This window comes from Buceros rhinoceros, unplaced genomic scaffold, assembly GCF_000710305.1.
Source record: "Buceros rhinoceros silvestris isolate BGI_N320 unplaced genomic scaffold, ASM71030v1 scaffold6974, whole genome shotgun sequence".
NCBI classification, from domain to species: domain Eukaryota; kingdom Metazoa; phylum Chordata; class Aves; order Bucerotiformes; family Bucerotidae; genus Buceros; species Buceros rhinoceros.
In genome coordinates, this window is record NW_010406403.1 from 21,217 (window position 1) to 37,472 (window position 16,256).

Below are 16,256 nucleotides of genomic sequence, written 5' to 3' on the forward strand. Positions count from 1 at the left end.
CCACTCCTTGAGAATGTGTTGTCTTTGCTGCCCCGTTCAGCAGTCGGGAAGCAGCAGGCTGTGTTTTGTCAGGTTGGCAGCGTCCTTAATGCAACTTAGTGTTCTCTGCACGTGTGACAGGTTTTTAATAAGGTGATGATGTACCAAACAGGATTTGTCACTGAACTTTAAAATGAACATCATAGTTCTTATAATAAAAAAGTGGTAAGTAAATAGCTGGATTATCTCCTACCTATGTATCATTTTATCAGTATTTGTGGTTATGGAAACAGCTGGAAACTGGTTCAGGTTGGGGGACATATCTTGATCTCTGCTGCGGTGATGTTACCCGGTGTGGGGTAACTTTAAAGGGATTGGTAGAAGTGTGGAAGTGCAGCAGGTCTCAGAGCCAGGCATGATACAGGTGCACGTTGTGTAAGCTTCATTCTGTGGCTTTGACACCACGTCTTAATCTGAATCAACAACATCTGCTCACCATCCCTGCTCCTTGGCATGGGGAACGAATAGCTGCTCTTGCAGCCAACAGCCTGTCTTTCAGCTGCGGTCTCACATTGCGGGGTGGGTGTTACAGGGTGGGACGCACAGTTCTGCTTGACATCCTAATGAGAATGTGAAGAGTCTCCTGGAAGCAAATACCTGTGAGACTGTTGCACCATCTCCCTCTTCTGTAACCCTGCTGTGGGCACTCAGCTGTGCAGAGAAAGAGTTACTGGTATCGTAAGGATTCATCATGTACTGCTGTAGATAATCAAGGAGTGTAGCCTTGGGCTGCAAGTTGTAGTGATGAAAAACTAAGAATGAGTGAGGACAGTGAGCAGCTGGGCCGGGAGTTAGACACGTCAGTGTGCCGTAGTATTGACTGGAAGATGGGTGACCTGAGCTGATCCTCATTCAGGGCAGTGCTTCAGCACGGAGGTTGTACAGACTGGATCTCAAACTCTTCCTCTATTCTTTCACACCGATCTGGGATCTCCAGGAAGGGTGTATGAGGTTTGTACAACTTCCTTGCTCACTGCCAGGTTCCCCAGTGCCCCTAAATCAACCTTTGAACTGTCATTTCTGCTTTGGGCCATCCTGAGTGTGGCTTTGCTCAAATTTAACTACTATGCTGAAGGTATTTGGTTTTAAGGCTACTTCATCCTTACTTTCTTATTTTCATGAAGTGAAAGTTTTTCTTGCCATAGTTGATCATCGTAAGAAGTAGGTTGGTCTCCTCTAAGGAAGAACCTGGATGTCATGTGCTGTTTTTTCAAATAGGCTGTTCTGGAATGGCCTGTGCCGTTTCCAAGGCTGGAAGTGATGAAAATGCAGTGCCCTACTGTGCGCTCAGGGAAGCAGCGCATCTTTTAATCCTAGAAGGCTGCTGCAAATGTGGTGTGGTGAGAATGAGGCATGTGGAGATCAAGAGTATAGACATCAGTGGCAGAAATGAAGATTTCCTGCCACTGGCTGGAAAAAGAGAGAAGTTACTCAAGGAGATGGACAAGGTCTTGCTTAAATTCTAAGGAAATTGGCTTTTCTGTCTGTTATTTGCCTGTCTAACATCAGTCTTCTGAAGCAAACCCTCAGTGAACAGAAATGGCTTTGCTACAGGTATGGCAAGATTTAATTCTCATGAAAAGCAAATTTAAAGAAACGTTTTCAACTCCTGGTTACAATCTTAAAGAAAGGTGAATCTGCTGCCAAAAATAGCCTGTTATTGAGGGTTACATTGTAGTTGGTGGTTGACTCATTAAGCATTTTTTTTTTTCATTGCCTTGAGAAATGAACTGTGGTGTTGATCAAGTGCAAAATAAAAAATATTCTCCCCCCATCCACCATTAAATTTAAGTGGCCAGGAAGCCAGGTCAGTGAACCAGCTAACGGTCACATTTTGACATCGTGCTCAGGAGTCTGAGTGGTTGTAGCTTTTCTGACATTCCTGGGACATTGACCAAAATAAAACCTAAAAGAACAAAAAATTGCGGTGACCTGTGTGACTCACTGAGGTCCTCCCTCTTCTGGGAGAAGAAAAAAACCACCGTTTTGGCTTTTGTTCCACAGAAGTAAATAGCAAATGCTAAATGATTTAGAAAATCAGGGTGGATGTTTAAGGTTGGCTGTTAGCTTTGGTTTGTCCAATTCTAAAACTAAAAAATTGATATATCTTCAAAAGTATTTAGAAGACAAACGAATGAGTGCTTCTATTTTTCTGTGACTTACTGAAAACTCATTGTGGCCAGATCTTCACATTTTGTTCAGTTAAAGAATTCTGCTATTTCATGCTGAATTTGGGAAACACCTTTAACATCAGCTTAAATCTGGGATGCCAGAGTATTCTGTTACACGTTAAGTACTGTCTCTGCAGCAGAGTCAATGCTGGTATTTAGATTCTTCCTTTTTACACACGAGTGGCTTTCACTAAAATATTCACGACGTGCATAAAGAGCTGTTTGGGTTTATATCACGTCACTGAGAGCAAAAAATAAAACCCAAAAAGGCTACTTTTTTTTTTTCTTCTGATCAGATGTTAAGAATTAGCTGGAGGGGAGAATGAAACTCTGAAATTTTGATACCCTGGTACAAAAATTTAAGTAACATTTATGTGACTTAAATGCAAAATATTTTCAGTGGTGTGTGTTTAAGCAGGATGGGTGTCTAAGCTCCCTTCATCTCAGCAAGGCTCTGACCAGGAAGAGTTACTGAAAGCTTTGCTTCTAAACTAGGAATGCTTTGAGCGAAGCCAGTCGTTTTTAGGGCTTTGGAACCAGGAGGCAGAACCCCCTAGAAAGAGCTACTGATTTATTTAATCAATCTGCAATTTTAAATCTATTGGTTGTCCCCTAGGCCTGCGGGAGCGTTGTCATTTCTCATTGAGTTTGAATTTGTGTCTGCATGTTCTGCTCCAAATCTTGAGAGGAAAAAAAAATCACAAGAGTGATGAAACATACATTTTTAATTTCACTTTATTAACATTCCCTGGTTTTGTTGAGTTGGGCTTCTTTTGGCAGTGGTGATTGCCTGCAGAGCTCAGCTCTCCCGGGTAATGACAGCTAATGGTCTTTAATGAAAGCAAATACAAATGCACATCAAGGCTAAAATCTTAAACCAAGGATTCCGCTTGATGGTTTAAATCCTGTTTGGAGTCGGTGGCTGAAAGGTGTCAGAGGGAACAGACCGATGGCACTGACTGAACACAACACGGCTCTGGAGAGCGCTTGCCTCAGGACACAGGGATGTAGCCCCGCATCTGCTTTGCCTCAAAATTAAAAGGTAGGTGGAGCTTTTGGTGGTTGGTTTGTTTGTTTGTGGGGTTGTTTTTTTTTTTCTTTTTGGAAAGTAGTGGATATCTGACAAATAATTGATTTCTGTTGAAATGAATAGCTGAAGGTAGATCATGTCAGAATGCTGAAGAATTATTCCTTATGGGGAAGAAATATCCTGCCCACAAATTAAATTGTAGTAGCAGTATGTAATAGTGACAAAAATACTTCTTTTTCTAATGTGATTGGTGTTCCAAACCTCATACCTCACGAAGCGTTGGGTAGTGGGGAAGACTCTGAATACTAACGATAGCTAAATGCTGGAATGTAGTTGCACAAAATTTGTACCAAAACGGGAGGCAAATATTCTGCTAAGGATTTTGGTGGTATTTGAAAAATCTCATCTCCTGAAACGGGGCATTACTAAACCCCTTGGTTTAAGACTGTCCCGGAGATCGTAAGACATGGCAGAAGGTTCTCATGTAGCTTGGGCCCCAGGGGTGCGTGCTCTGTAACAGCACTTCAAAACTAGAGCACAGATTAGGTCTCAGCTTGTACTGAGTGTGAAGATTTGCAGTTCAGGAGAGGAAAGAAACGTGGTGAAGCTGCAGGATAACCACCGGCCCTGGCTCGGTCTCCTGGTCTTTTTCTGCCCTAAGAGAATTCCAAGTTACTGATTTGGTTCCTCTTTCATTGAAATGACTACTAGGAGGAGGGCTTTGAAAGTCGGGGTGAAATACAAGCATCTGTCCCCTGGCCTTTGCCTGAAGAAGGAAAAACCTTGTCCCAAGGAAGGGACAATTAGTCAGCGATCCAGTGAGTGGATCTGCTGCAACAGAGCTCTGCTCGCTGAGGATTTTATCTATCTGAGGAGACATGGGCCCTTGCTTGCCCTTCCCAGGCGCTGTGGATGTGGGTGTTGAGTAGATATTCTGGGGTGCAAGGCTGCAGCTTGGTGCTCTCTTCCCTGGCCTGCTGCTGTGGCATGTCTGGGCAAGGGAGGTGCAGCTTGTGGGAAGGTTCTCAGAGGGAATGGCTGGGATTAGCATAGAGAGGCGTTTCTGGAGCACTGGCACCTCTGTGTTCTGGGGCTGACTTTCCCAAAGAAGTCTTAGGGTTTAATTTGCTCTGAAGTACTTGGAGAGCTGCAGGGAGCATGAAAGATGCGGCAGCACATGTTCTGCACTGGCTTGTTGCAGCATCTTTTGTGCGTGGCTGCGCTCTGCTACCCAAGTGCTAAAGACCTGGGGGAACATCCAGTAGTTTTGCCTTGTAATGGATGTGAAATCCAGTCTTAAATCCTGGCTGTGGCCTTCACAAGGTGTGCCGCTTCCTGTTTGCTCCTTGAGGTAACTGAAGATACTGCTCTCTGAGCAGCAGGGTTTTTCCATTTCCACTGGGCAGCCTGGCAGGTTCTCTGTCTCGATTATGCTTCAGCTCTTTGGCGTGTCTGTCACGTTCCTGGGTGGATGCAGTTTGGGCTGTGTGATGGGGACCTAAAGAGTGGGTACGGCCAGTCAGCAAGCCCAGAGGAGGCTGTCGTTGTCATGCTCTTCCAGCCAGTCTGCTGTGCCTTGTTACGACACCCACTTTCGATGGGATTGTTGCATGGTTACTTAAATTCCGAGGCATTGCGACATTTTTTTTTTTACATTGATTTATTATAGTGAGCGTTTTCACTGCCTCTGGATCTTTGATTGCCAAATGCCTTGTTGGATCAGTGCGGTGCCTCAGCTGAAGAATGCGATGTGTGGCCAGGCAGGTTCTGTGTACTCTCTTTATCTCTGGGACTTGCAGGGTGTGATGCCTCTGACCAAGGAGGACACCTGCACCTGTGAACCCGTCTGTTGCTTGTGTCTGGCTGCAGCGTTCACTCCAGTGAGCTGCATGTGCCTCTGCGGGGCTACCAGCAGAATCACAGACAGGCTGTTACTGTTTGAACGTGCCTGTTTAGCTTCAACCCACTTCCCCCGAGTTCTTTAGGGAGCAGGTTTGTGTCTTGACTGTCTGCCTGCTGAAATGGGGTGCTGTGAAGGGTGCTGAGGGTGAGGTGTGCCTGCCCACGTGCTCTCTGGGTGCACAACCCAGCCATTGTTCTTGGAGCATGGGAAGAGCCTTGCTCTTCTTCCAAGGATGGGGTTGTTACCTCTGGTGTTTTTTGAGGACGAGCTACCCTCTCCTGCTTCTGACAAGTTCACTCGATTGGGCTCTTGAGGTGCCACTTAGCTATATGCTTTGGGACCTTGTTACAGAGGACATAGTGTCAGTGCTGCTCCTGTGCTATTAATGAGCCTCTTAAACTGTTTTGGGGAAGACCTCAGTCTCCTACGTGACCTTATTGTCCTGATTTACGGTCTGATTACTTGGCTTGACTGACGGAGCAGGGCTGGTGTTAGAAGCGGAGCAGCCTGCTGTGAGCAGGATACGGTTGTCTTTCTGGACTGCGAGCGCACATTGCTGAGTCATGTTGAGTTTCCTGTCAACCAGTGCCTCCAGGTCCTTCTCTGCAGGGCTGCTCTCAAGCCACTCACCCCCCAGCCTGTATCTGCACTTGGAATTGGCCCAGCCCACATGCAGGACCTTGCGCTTGGCCTTGCTGAACTTCATCAGGTTTGCACAAGCCCACCTCTATCAACTGATGGAGTTGATTAGCACCAAGATCCTGTGTTCTCCCACAGGTCTCTTGAGCTGCACCCTGCTCAGGCAAAGCCGCACGTTTAATCTCCTCTCCCTGTGTGCTGTGCTTACTGTGCTGCCATCCGCTCTCACTTCCAATTTCACACCGACATGCTCTTGACATATTCATAAACGAACTCTTATGTCAATCCACTAAAAAGCAACCAGATGCCCTCTAGAGAAATATTTTTCTCCTCTGTCTCCTGTTGCTGTGGCAATCTTCACCGCTGCTGAGCGGAAAGGGTGGGAGAAGCCGGTGTCAGTGCAAGAGCACCTGTTTTCCTGCTTGGGCAGTGCTGTGAAGGGCACCCAGTGCCTGCTGCTGCCTGTCTTGGCAGTGATTTCTACCCCATCATGATCTCAATGTGCAAATCTCAAAGGCTTCTACAGAGAGAAGAAATGAGAACATACTTGACCACTCAGTTGGGGAGGCTGAGGCCCAGGAGTGCAGTGATCTGCAGAAGACCGAGAGTTGTGTCCGTTACTCGGCTAGAAATGCCCTTCTCCTTCCTTAACTTAGCTTATACTCTGGACTTTAGGGCAATTTAATCTTCCTTAAGGTTTTGCTTTAGGACTTCAGCTATGTCAGAACTTCATCTACACCTTCAGGCACGTAACCTCCTCTTCAGTGCACCCCTCTTGTCTCTCCATCCAGCTTGGGCTGAAGTCTCAGTCCAGAGCAGTTGACCAGATCATTTCTGGATGATGAGTTACTGCTAATCAGCTCCATTTGGTAGTTGACTGGGAGAAGCTGGTTACAAATCCTGAGCAGAAATGTGTTAGCACAAACCATTGGAAAAGAGCAGGTTTTCCTTTGTAGTAGGTGGAGAACACGGGGATGGTCTGTTATCGGGTCTGTCAGTGATCAGCTGACAGATGGCAGCTCGCTGGGGATAATTAATCATTTGCTTGTGCAGGATGTCGAGTATGGAACGACAGTGTCTGTAAAGATTCCGGCAGAAGGGTTTTGTGTGAGACATCTCGGAGAGGACCTGAGCCTCCCTGGAAAGGAGAGGTGGAACTCTTTAGCTAGAGACAGTGAAGTCCATCTTGCTGGGGATCACGGGCTTTCTGCCTCCTGCCTTTGGCTTTCCCAGGACATCGTGGGGCTAAAGGCTTGCAAAAGGAAGGGAGAAAAGCTGGCTGACATCTGTGGGATTTGATTTGCTGTGAAGGTTTTCTGCCCCCAGCTTGGAGAAGGTATTAAAAAACCAGGCACACACTTGTAGGTCTGGTCTGTGGGGAGCGTTGAAGTAGGGAGCAAGCCCCTCAGCTGTATTTTCTCCTTAGGAAAGGATGAGCTGCTGTGAGTGAGCAGCAGCAGGAGGATGGACTCCTGTGGCCACTGTCACCAGGGAGCTGGGCATCCTCTCTGGGTCTGCGGTACCTGCAGGGCTGACAGCTATTTTGAGAGGAGACGTGGCAAAGGTGGTGTTTGCAGACAGCACTCGCTCTCCCAGCACACCTCAAGCGCTGGGTGTAAGGATAAAGTAACCTCTGTGTCTTTTTTGTAATGCTTTTCTCTCTGTATGTTCTCAAAATCCTCCTTTTCAAAGGTAGCTGTCTCAGCAGGGAGGGTGAAGCGCGGGCAGACGCAGTGCTGGCAGGATGAGGCTCATCAGCCAGACCCCTCCTTTCCTCTAGACTTCGAGGACACCGGGTGCAATTTAAAGTAGGGGAAGAAAAGGCATCCGTACCAAGGATTTGTCAGGCTTATTCCTGGCAGATAAGTTGGTTATATCGAGTGTCTCAACATGCAAATCCATGCAGCATGTAGATGTTTGTCTAATATTTACTTAGAGGGACAGGTTTTTGAGCCATCCGAAGAACTAAACTTTGTGCAATGGTGCATTTGCCCAGGGAAAATGAGTGTGAAAGTGCTGTCAAAATGTCAGGCTTGTCTGGCAAGGGTCCTGCAGAAGACAAGTGGCATTACTGTGTTGTAGGATATTTAATTTAGAAGTAATGAAGTCTGAGCCTTTGCAGGGGGTTGAAGAGGGATGAAGCCCAGAAGGGAGATTCTGTTCGCACCTGGAAAGGCAGAGACACTTGCAGAGGGAGAAGGTCAGTATAGGTTAATTCTCCTGTAAAATGACATTGGAAGGCTGCAAAGAATTGTTCAGAAATCTCAATCTTCTACCTGAATCATTTGAGGGAAACAGTTTTGTACAGTAAGACTAGGTGGTTTGCTTCGAGGTGAGAGGGGCTCGGGGTCTGAGTTTTAAACTGAAAAGTGTTCAAGGAGAGAAACGCACTCGTGCTCTGCTCTGTGAATCACCCTGCAGGTTTACAGGACCACAGAAATGAATAATGAAAAAAAAGTCAGGAGACTTCTTGCAGCTTCCTGATCTGCAAGGCTGTAAGTCAGCACACTGTCTCTCCTCTCCGAGACAAACTTGCTGAGGAAGTGCCTCCTTGCAGAGCCTGAAATGGTGCTTCCTTCACACTACGCATAATATTTTTTTTCCTTGCAGGGACAGGTTATTTGAACAGGTTTTTTGTCTCTGCATGAGACACTGGGCATGGAGTTCCTCTTGGTAACTTCATGTTAGTATTAAAATTATTTTCCAGATAATGCTGTTTCTCTGCCCAAGGCTTCCAGGCTTTTACAACGCTGAAGTAATTACTCTGTTTGCGAGGAAGTTGAGACAGGGGACTGCGGCTGCTGCAGCCCACACTCAGCAGTGCTGGCAGAAGCTTGCTTGCTGCCTGCCCCAGCTTCCCAATCAGCAAATAAAACTACATCTGTTAATTGCCCTTCCTTCACAAAATCTACCTACTCCATAAACGCCAACACCGAGCTGTGGAACGACGGGCCGGAGGGCAAGATGATGTTGCTCTCATTGAGGTTTGGCCTTGTAAATGCAGATTGTTTGCTGGAGACCTGTTGTTGGTTTCGGGTCACATAAACAGTGTTTAGAGTTTGCCTTTTCAGGGAGTCTTTCCGTTGTTGTAGGGATTTTTTGGCCTTGGACCCCTTCTCTTTCGCCACAAGCTTAACAAGATCCCTTGTCATTCTCCAGGGAGGCTTTCAGACTCACCACTGTGGTTTTGAATTGGCTTTAAATAAAAGGTGGTGTGCTTCTGAAGTGCCCTGCCTGTGGGCTCTGGAGCACTCCACACACAATCCAAGCAGCAGCAGACAAAGCCATTAAACGTGAAGTGCCCATACGTGACTACCTGGCAGAAAGCTGCAGGAGCGTGTTTGCAGCTGAGTCCCCCAGGAACAGGCTTTGTCTGAAAAACCACCCTCAAGAGGCAATAGCTCTGTTGGAAAAAGTCAGGGTTGGTCTCGTTGATTCCACTACGGCGTTGTCTCCCTCCGTGGTGGATCTAAGTCATCTGAATTTCCAGCTAGCATGACTGATGGCCTTGGTGTCTTCTATCCCAAAAGCAGGTATATAGCCTTGAGAGGTCAGATCTGATGTCTTCAGTTACATTTGCAGAGTGAAACTCCTTAAGTGTAGCTCCTACACTGCTGCTGAGCTCCTCCATCTCCTGGCACCTCTTCAATTCTGAACACGTAGCTTCATTTTACCTCTTAGTACCACACCAGCTGGAACAGCTTCTTCCAGGGTGGGAGTCTTACGTGCACGCTTTGCTGAGTGAGGAGAGTGCTGGGAGATGAATGTGCAGTTCCTTCCTGTGGCTTAGAAGGCTATATCTGTATTTTTAGGGGTGTTTTTCTTTCCTTTCCCCATCTTATTGAGGTAGGAAGGGAAGATTATGGCACTTGATGATTTAATCAACATAATCTCCAGATAAAACATGCTTACGTTATACTGCTGGGAGATGTTAATTTATGCTGCCTTGCTTCTCCTAAGGTAAATTAAATCATTAGTTTTAAGACTGGATTAGGTGCACATGTCTGCTGCCTCTTAAAAAGGCAGTTCAGTCTTTCTTAAAAGCTTCCTGGCTTGGCATTTCTTGGCAGTCATCAGTTCCTTTCAGCGCAGGCGTCATGAAAAGTGGAACCGAGATGCAATGCGTAAAGGTACAACCACCAGCTCCGTGGTAGCTAAATGCCTCCATGCTGACACAGGACCTGCTAATGCCTTGTGCCTCCTCCTTTACCCAGTAGTAGTATTTTGCCAGTTGGTTAACTCGGTGAGAAGGTTTTGCCCCAGGTCTGGGGAACCAGCAATTGCTCCTCCGTATCTAGAGCATCTGCTCTCCATGGGTGGAGAACTGAGCTGTTCAGCTCAGTGGCGTTGGAGGAGGCTGGGCCAGGGCAAGGCGTCCGCACCCCTCTCCCGCTGGAGAGAGCATAAAGACATCCCAGGTGATGACTTGTGCTTGAAAATACACCCGAGCAGAGCTGTAGTCCAGGTGTTGGGTGGTCTTGGGAGCAACATCAGCACCTCTGAACTGGCTGAATGTTCCCCAAAATGTACAGGTGAAACTGTGTGAGTGCACAACAGAAATGAAAAGCAGAAGGTCTTTAGTGAGGTGGGTGGGAGATGTTACATCTTTCACACAGGCAGGGAAACAGGCACAGCCTGCCTCTTGTCACAGAGGGCACTAGCAAGATGTAGGAGTAAAACTTGGATACCTGATGCCAGCAACCCCTCCTAGAGTCACTTGATCTAGAGCAGATGAGCTGAGCCGAGGCAGTGTGGCTGTTCCTCTGCGGTTCGAATGCCCGGTGCAGAGACGGTGGCTCCAAGCGTTGAGGTGCCCTGTCTGCTTGGATGGCCAGCAGCTCTGGTGAGGAAACCAGGCCCTGCTGCCGAGACAGACAGGAACGGCTCCTTATGACCCAGGAGGAGGAGAAAGGACAGAAGCCCTCACAGCAATTTCAGGACTATTAAGAATGTGATAATGAGGCGTTTCCTGCATCATTTTTCAGCACTTCTCTCCCCCACCCCCAGTTCAGCCCACACTCCACCTCAGGAGGACAGTAAACACTCTGCTGGTGCTGCACCTCCAGTTACTCTGCATCTGGGCATCAGCAGGCTGGTGTGCGCACGGGTTGGGAGGCAGGGGGCTGGAGGACAGAGAGTGCTTTCCAGAGAGCTGGCTCAGCTCTCCAGCAGCAGCAGATGCTCAAGCCACAGGTTCGATCACAAGAGCAAGCACTGGTCCCCCGGACCTGGGGCAAAACCTTCTTGCTGTATTAATGAGCTGGCAAAATAATACTGTGAGGTGAAGTAGGATGATGAGGTGGAACTTGCTGCTTGGAACTTGCATGTGGAGGGTGGGAAACCAGTGTGTGGTGGCCTGTAGCACCTCTCGCATAGCTCTTCCCATTGTGCTGCTGGATGGCAGTGCCTGTGCAAAGAGCAAGTCCTTGCCTCCTGATCCCGTTTTTCCTGTTTGAATATACAGAGGCATTTTTCTGCTTGAATATATAGAGGCAAGTGTCTCATTCTCGGTAGAGCACACCTGCAGCTGATTTATTGTGTGATGCTCTAGTGCTGGGATGAAATGGTAATGCAGGTGTGCTGGTACAGTCCGCTTTGAACTGGGCAGCTCCTGGAGCTCTGTAGGCATTTGGGAGATAAAATCAGCTGCGTAATACAGCCCTTTGCCGCTCTGCAGATGTGCCTGTTGGTGCAGGCAGACTCTTCTCCATCCCTGCCTCGCCCCAGGCACCCCTCAAGAGGCATCCTTGGGGCTGAGCTCTCAACCTTCAGCTTGTACTGGAGGACCCTCTGTTCCTGTGTGGTTGTGTATGTCTGTCCAGCTTCTCCTGGGTTTAGTTTTGGGAGCTGTACGCTTCCCCTGGTGATGCCCAGGTGGAGGATGACTCTCACAAGGTGGAGATCCCCTCCCTGCTGCTGATGAGACGGACAGGGGCTGTGTTATTGGGAGAGGAGATAAAAAATCCCCTAGTGGTATTTGTTACTTTAGACTGCAGACATCAAGGATTTGTCACCGGCAGAGCAAAAGGGGAGCTGTATTGTGTTTGGTTTGATCAGGCTGTTTTCCCTCTCCAAGTATCGCAGGCCACAGTGGGGCTCCCTAGACACGAATTCTCACTCTGATTTACCTCTGCCTTGGTGCAGGTTGTTCACAAGGGGGAGAAGTGCTTTTTTAATTCTGAAGGAAGTCTTTGTAGTCTCTCATGCTGGTAGATACCTGGGGTCAAAGCTGATAGGCAAAATGTGTTTTGACTCGGTTTAATGTCTCTTTCAGGCTGCTGCTGCCTCTCCTCCATCTCCCTGCCAGTCATCCACAGCCGCAGAGGACCAGGCAGCCCAGACCTCGGTGTCACGGTGGGGTACCACAAAATCTCCCAATTCCAGGCCTTGGTCTGGAGGAGAGAGCCAAAGCTGGTGGGTTTAAAAGCCAGAGCAGCAGAGGGGGTAATCCCTCCCTTCCAGGCGGGCAGGCATACTGCAGGCAGCACTGAGAGGTGTCGGATCCCGCAGATGCTGAGCCGTTCCCCCGTTCTCCATCCATGCCGCTTCCTAACAGAGGGCGAGACCAAATCAAAGACAGCAGGATTATTTACTGAGGTGTTTGTTTGAAGTTGAATGGATGGGAATCACGTTTCAAAACCGTAAGAGAAAGAGCTTTATAGCTCTCTTCCTTTCTACACAATAGCACCTGCGTCACCACGCACCACGGGGATGTCAGGGCGAATCTGTTTCACTGACAACAAGATTGTTCTGTCTAGACGGGGAAGCGCTGCTGAACTGAGTGAGTCTGCAGAATTATTTAAAGCCAAAATATTTTTCAGACATTAAATTTAAAATAAAAAACTGGGTTGACACAGATGATGCTTGATGGATGGTTTGTGTGGGGGTGGGGTGGTGGCTGGCTTTGAGACGGGACTTGATGGTGGTGATTGACAGATCAATGTGACCCAGTGGCTGCTGACCTGTCACCTCTCCCAAACAAGTTCTTCCACAAGAGTGGGTCCATCGAGGCATCTGGGTGGCCCTGTGGAGCTCAGTGACAGGCTCCTCTGCAATACTTGGATCTGTCTTTGGTTTTTCCCAGGTGGCCTGCCCAGCCCTCCCCAGCCCCTCAGTGCCTTGTCCCTGCTGTCCTGCTGGCTCTGTGGCCAGCCCACCGCCTGACCACCGCCAAGGGATGCCGGAGCAGTTGTGTGGGCAGGATGCGAGCCTTGCATTCTCCATCTGCCTGGAGGGGCTGCCAGCCAGGGCTGTCTGAGGCGGGGAGATGTGGTGGTGCGATTGCAGCCCAGCTGGCATAAGGAATTTACTTCTGGCAGAAAAAGAAAGATGAAATATTAAAAGCATGGCTCAAAGGCTGAAATATATATATATTTTTTTTCCATTTCTGAGGAAGGCTTCTGCTCAGCACTGCTTTGGTGTTGCTCAGAGAGACAGCAGCCGGTCAGAGCAGGAGGGATGCCAGCCATCCAGAGAGAGCAGCGAGTGGGGCTGGAGTAAGGGAGGAAGAGGCAGCACATCTCAGGTGGGCTGATCTCGGGGCTCGTCAACTCCACCATAGCTTTTAGAACTTGAGCTTTAGTCTTGTTTGGCTCCTGTTCAACGGCAGGAAATAAAAACTCTTTTCTTGTCTACAGCTGAGGGCAGTGGCCCTCTGCAGCAGGAGGACACCTTCACGCTGACCGCTGCCCTTGGATTAGGGGGAGGATGCAGGACAGAAGTTGCGGAGGGCTCAGCCAAAGCATCTGTCAGCTCCTTCTGGAGAAGTCCTGCTGGCTCCCAACTTGCCGTTTCTGGCATCCTGGTGAGTCCAAGAGTCCTTGATGACTTTCTGAAGTGGTGAAGCTATGAGGTTTCTCCCAGGGCCAAGCTATACCATTTGCTTCTGCTGGTGAACTTAAGGGCAGGCTGTCAAGAGAGAGGGTTACTGTCAAGGACCAAGGCACCCAAGGCAGACGTACTGTGTCCTACACTCAGGAAAACTTGAGGCCTCCAATTTTTCCCCGAGCAATTCAGCAGCAGGAAGGGCTGCAGGGTGGGCAGCAGGAGCCGGCATTCCAAATGGGTGCACTGGCAGGGAGAGCAGGAGGAGAGATGGCTGTGAGATGCAGCAGGGAGGGAGAACTGAGCTCTGCGCACTTGCCAAGCGAGGAGCTGGAGGGAACTGGCTCAGGGTGTTTGAAGCTTTTCCTTCTGTTTCTTCCTCTGACATCTCTTTTCTGCTTTCACTCTGGGTCTGGGCCAGATTTGGAGGTAATGTGGGAAGGGGAAGATGCAAGTTCAGCATGGCAGGGAGCGGGCTTGGAGCAGCCTTGACTTCACACCTCTACAAACACTGACAGTGAGCACTGCTTAGTTGCTGATTAAGGATGTACCCAAATGAAGCATGCTGGGGAGACAGTCGCTTGCTTGGGCTCACAGAATGGGTCAGTAGTGCAACAGAGTTTGACTCTGACTCCAGCCTTGCCTCTTAGCCCTTGGCTCCTGCATCATCTCTGGCAGGACATGATGGTGGCAGGCAGCTGAAGGGGTCCTGATGTTCCCCCTCCTCCTGCAGCCTCGTCTTCTGTGTTCCCCTGCCTGCCTCCCTGCTGCTGCTGCCTCATGAAGGAGCCTGTGATTAATTATAGTCTCTACAACTGCTGAAAATTTATTTAGGGTTTTATGTGTGCTGCTGCTGCTTACACAATAGCAAATCTGCTGTGGCTGCGTCCCAAGCAGTTGGCAGCTAATAGGTCAATAAAGTGAATCGCACCGTTAGAGCTGTCGAGCTGGGCTGCCAGGAGCCAGGCAGGTAGAGGGGAGAGCTGTGGAGAAGTCAAGACAGATCTGCTTTAGCAGAAATGCATCTGGCTACGCTGGCTTGCAGGAAATGGCTCCTTTCCTGATAGCATCCGCTGCTTTAATAGAGCAGTTCTTCCACTGTAGTTTGCCTAGCTTAAGCTTTCTTCTACCCACATCCCATTCTAAAAATTAGTCTAACAGGACCTTCTTACCTCTCGGAGTTTTGGAAGTTATTTTCTCTCTGAGCCTGATCTGGGATGCTCCTGAGTTGTGTCAGCAGGATGCTGAGCCTGCACAACTGACCGAATGGCCTCATGCTGCTAAAGCTGCTGCATGCAGCGGGTGATGTACCACCGGTGTGAGGGTGTATGTGCTGCCTTGGCGTGCTCTACATGCGGTGCCTCCAGCAGACTGCATCCCTGCTGGAAACGCAGTTCAGATATCCCGGCTCCTGCAGTTTCCTCCCTGTTAGTACCATGCTGTTGGTTTCTAGTGTTTCTGCAGAGGCGGTTTGTATTTTTTCTATAAAACGCGGTAGGTATCTACACTGCACTGGATATCACCTCCCAGGGCACAGTGAGCGGCTCGGCTTAAGGATTCATCCCCAGTGCCATCATCTCTGTTGCCAGTCCTGCCTGACAAACCTGCTCCCGCTAGGATGGCTGAGCCTGTGAGTAAGCCAGACCCACTGCCCCTGTACGCTGGGTGTGCTCGTTAGAGAGCAGAGCCTCCACTTGCAGGGTTCTCAACAACGGGCACTTGGGACAACCCCAAGGGCTGCTTAAAAAGCGTGGGATTAACAGAGCTCTTGTGCAGACCTTTGGGAGTCCCTGGGCTTCTTCAGCACCTTGGAGACTAGGGTTCAAGTTCTTCTCCCCAGCTTGGAGGGGTAGAAATTTGTTGTAATTTTGTGGTCCAAGGGCCCTGTTCTGTCCTTTCCCTGAGCTGAGGCTGGACCAGTAAGCTGCACGTCAGCACTGAAATGGTGACTTCTGATGGGCTACAACTTCACCCAGCACAGGGTTGCTTTTTGTGTCCCATGTGAGCAAGATGACCCGGTATTCGGTGCTCTTTGGGGTAGAGCAGGGGTGCATGTTCCCAGCACATGGTGCTGTTGCCCACAGAGCAGTGGCCCATGGCATCCGAGCAGGTCTAAGCTGGGCTGGGAGCTTTGGTTGAGAGCCTCGTCGGTGGCAGCATCTTCCCCAGAGCTCAGATAACTGAGGGAGCCAGAAGCTCTTGTCTCAGCCAGGCCCCCGCTGCTTGGCTCTGTGCTCTGACAGCCTTTCCCCTTCCTTGTGCTGAATTGCTAGCACTGCTTTTCCCCTCCACTTCTGGTGTGAGCACCACAAGGGCACTCCCTTGTGGTCTGTGAGCTTTTGGAGGTGTGGATCGCAGCTGGCTTCTCACGGAGCCCGACAGCTCCCTGGGCAGAATCAGTCTCCCCAAGTTCCACTATCTACATGAACTGGTTTCTATCTGGCATGTTTGGTGGCACCACCGAGCTGTCCAAAATCACCCTGGCACTGCAGGCAGATACAGCCTTGTCTGAAGATTCCTCTGGGAGAGGGAGCTCGCTTTAGGTTTAGAGCATCTGATGAGAACAGGTCAGATACCAGTGACTGCAACTGCTGCGTTGGCTCTTGCTGAAGGACAGAAACGATTGGAGAAAGGTTCCCCTTTGCCACCC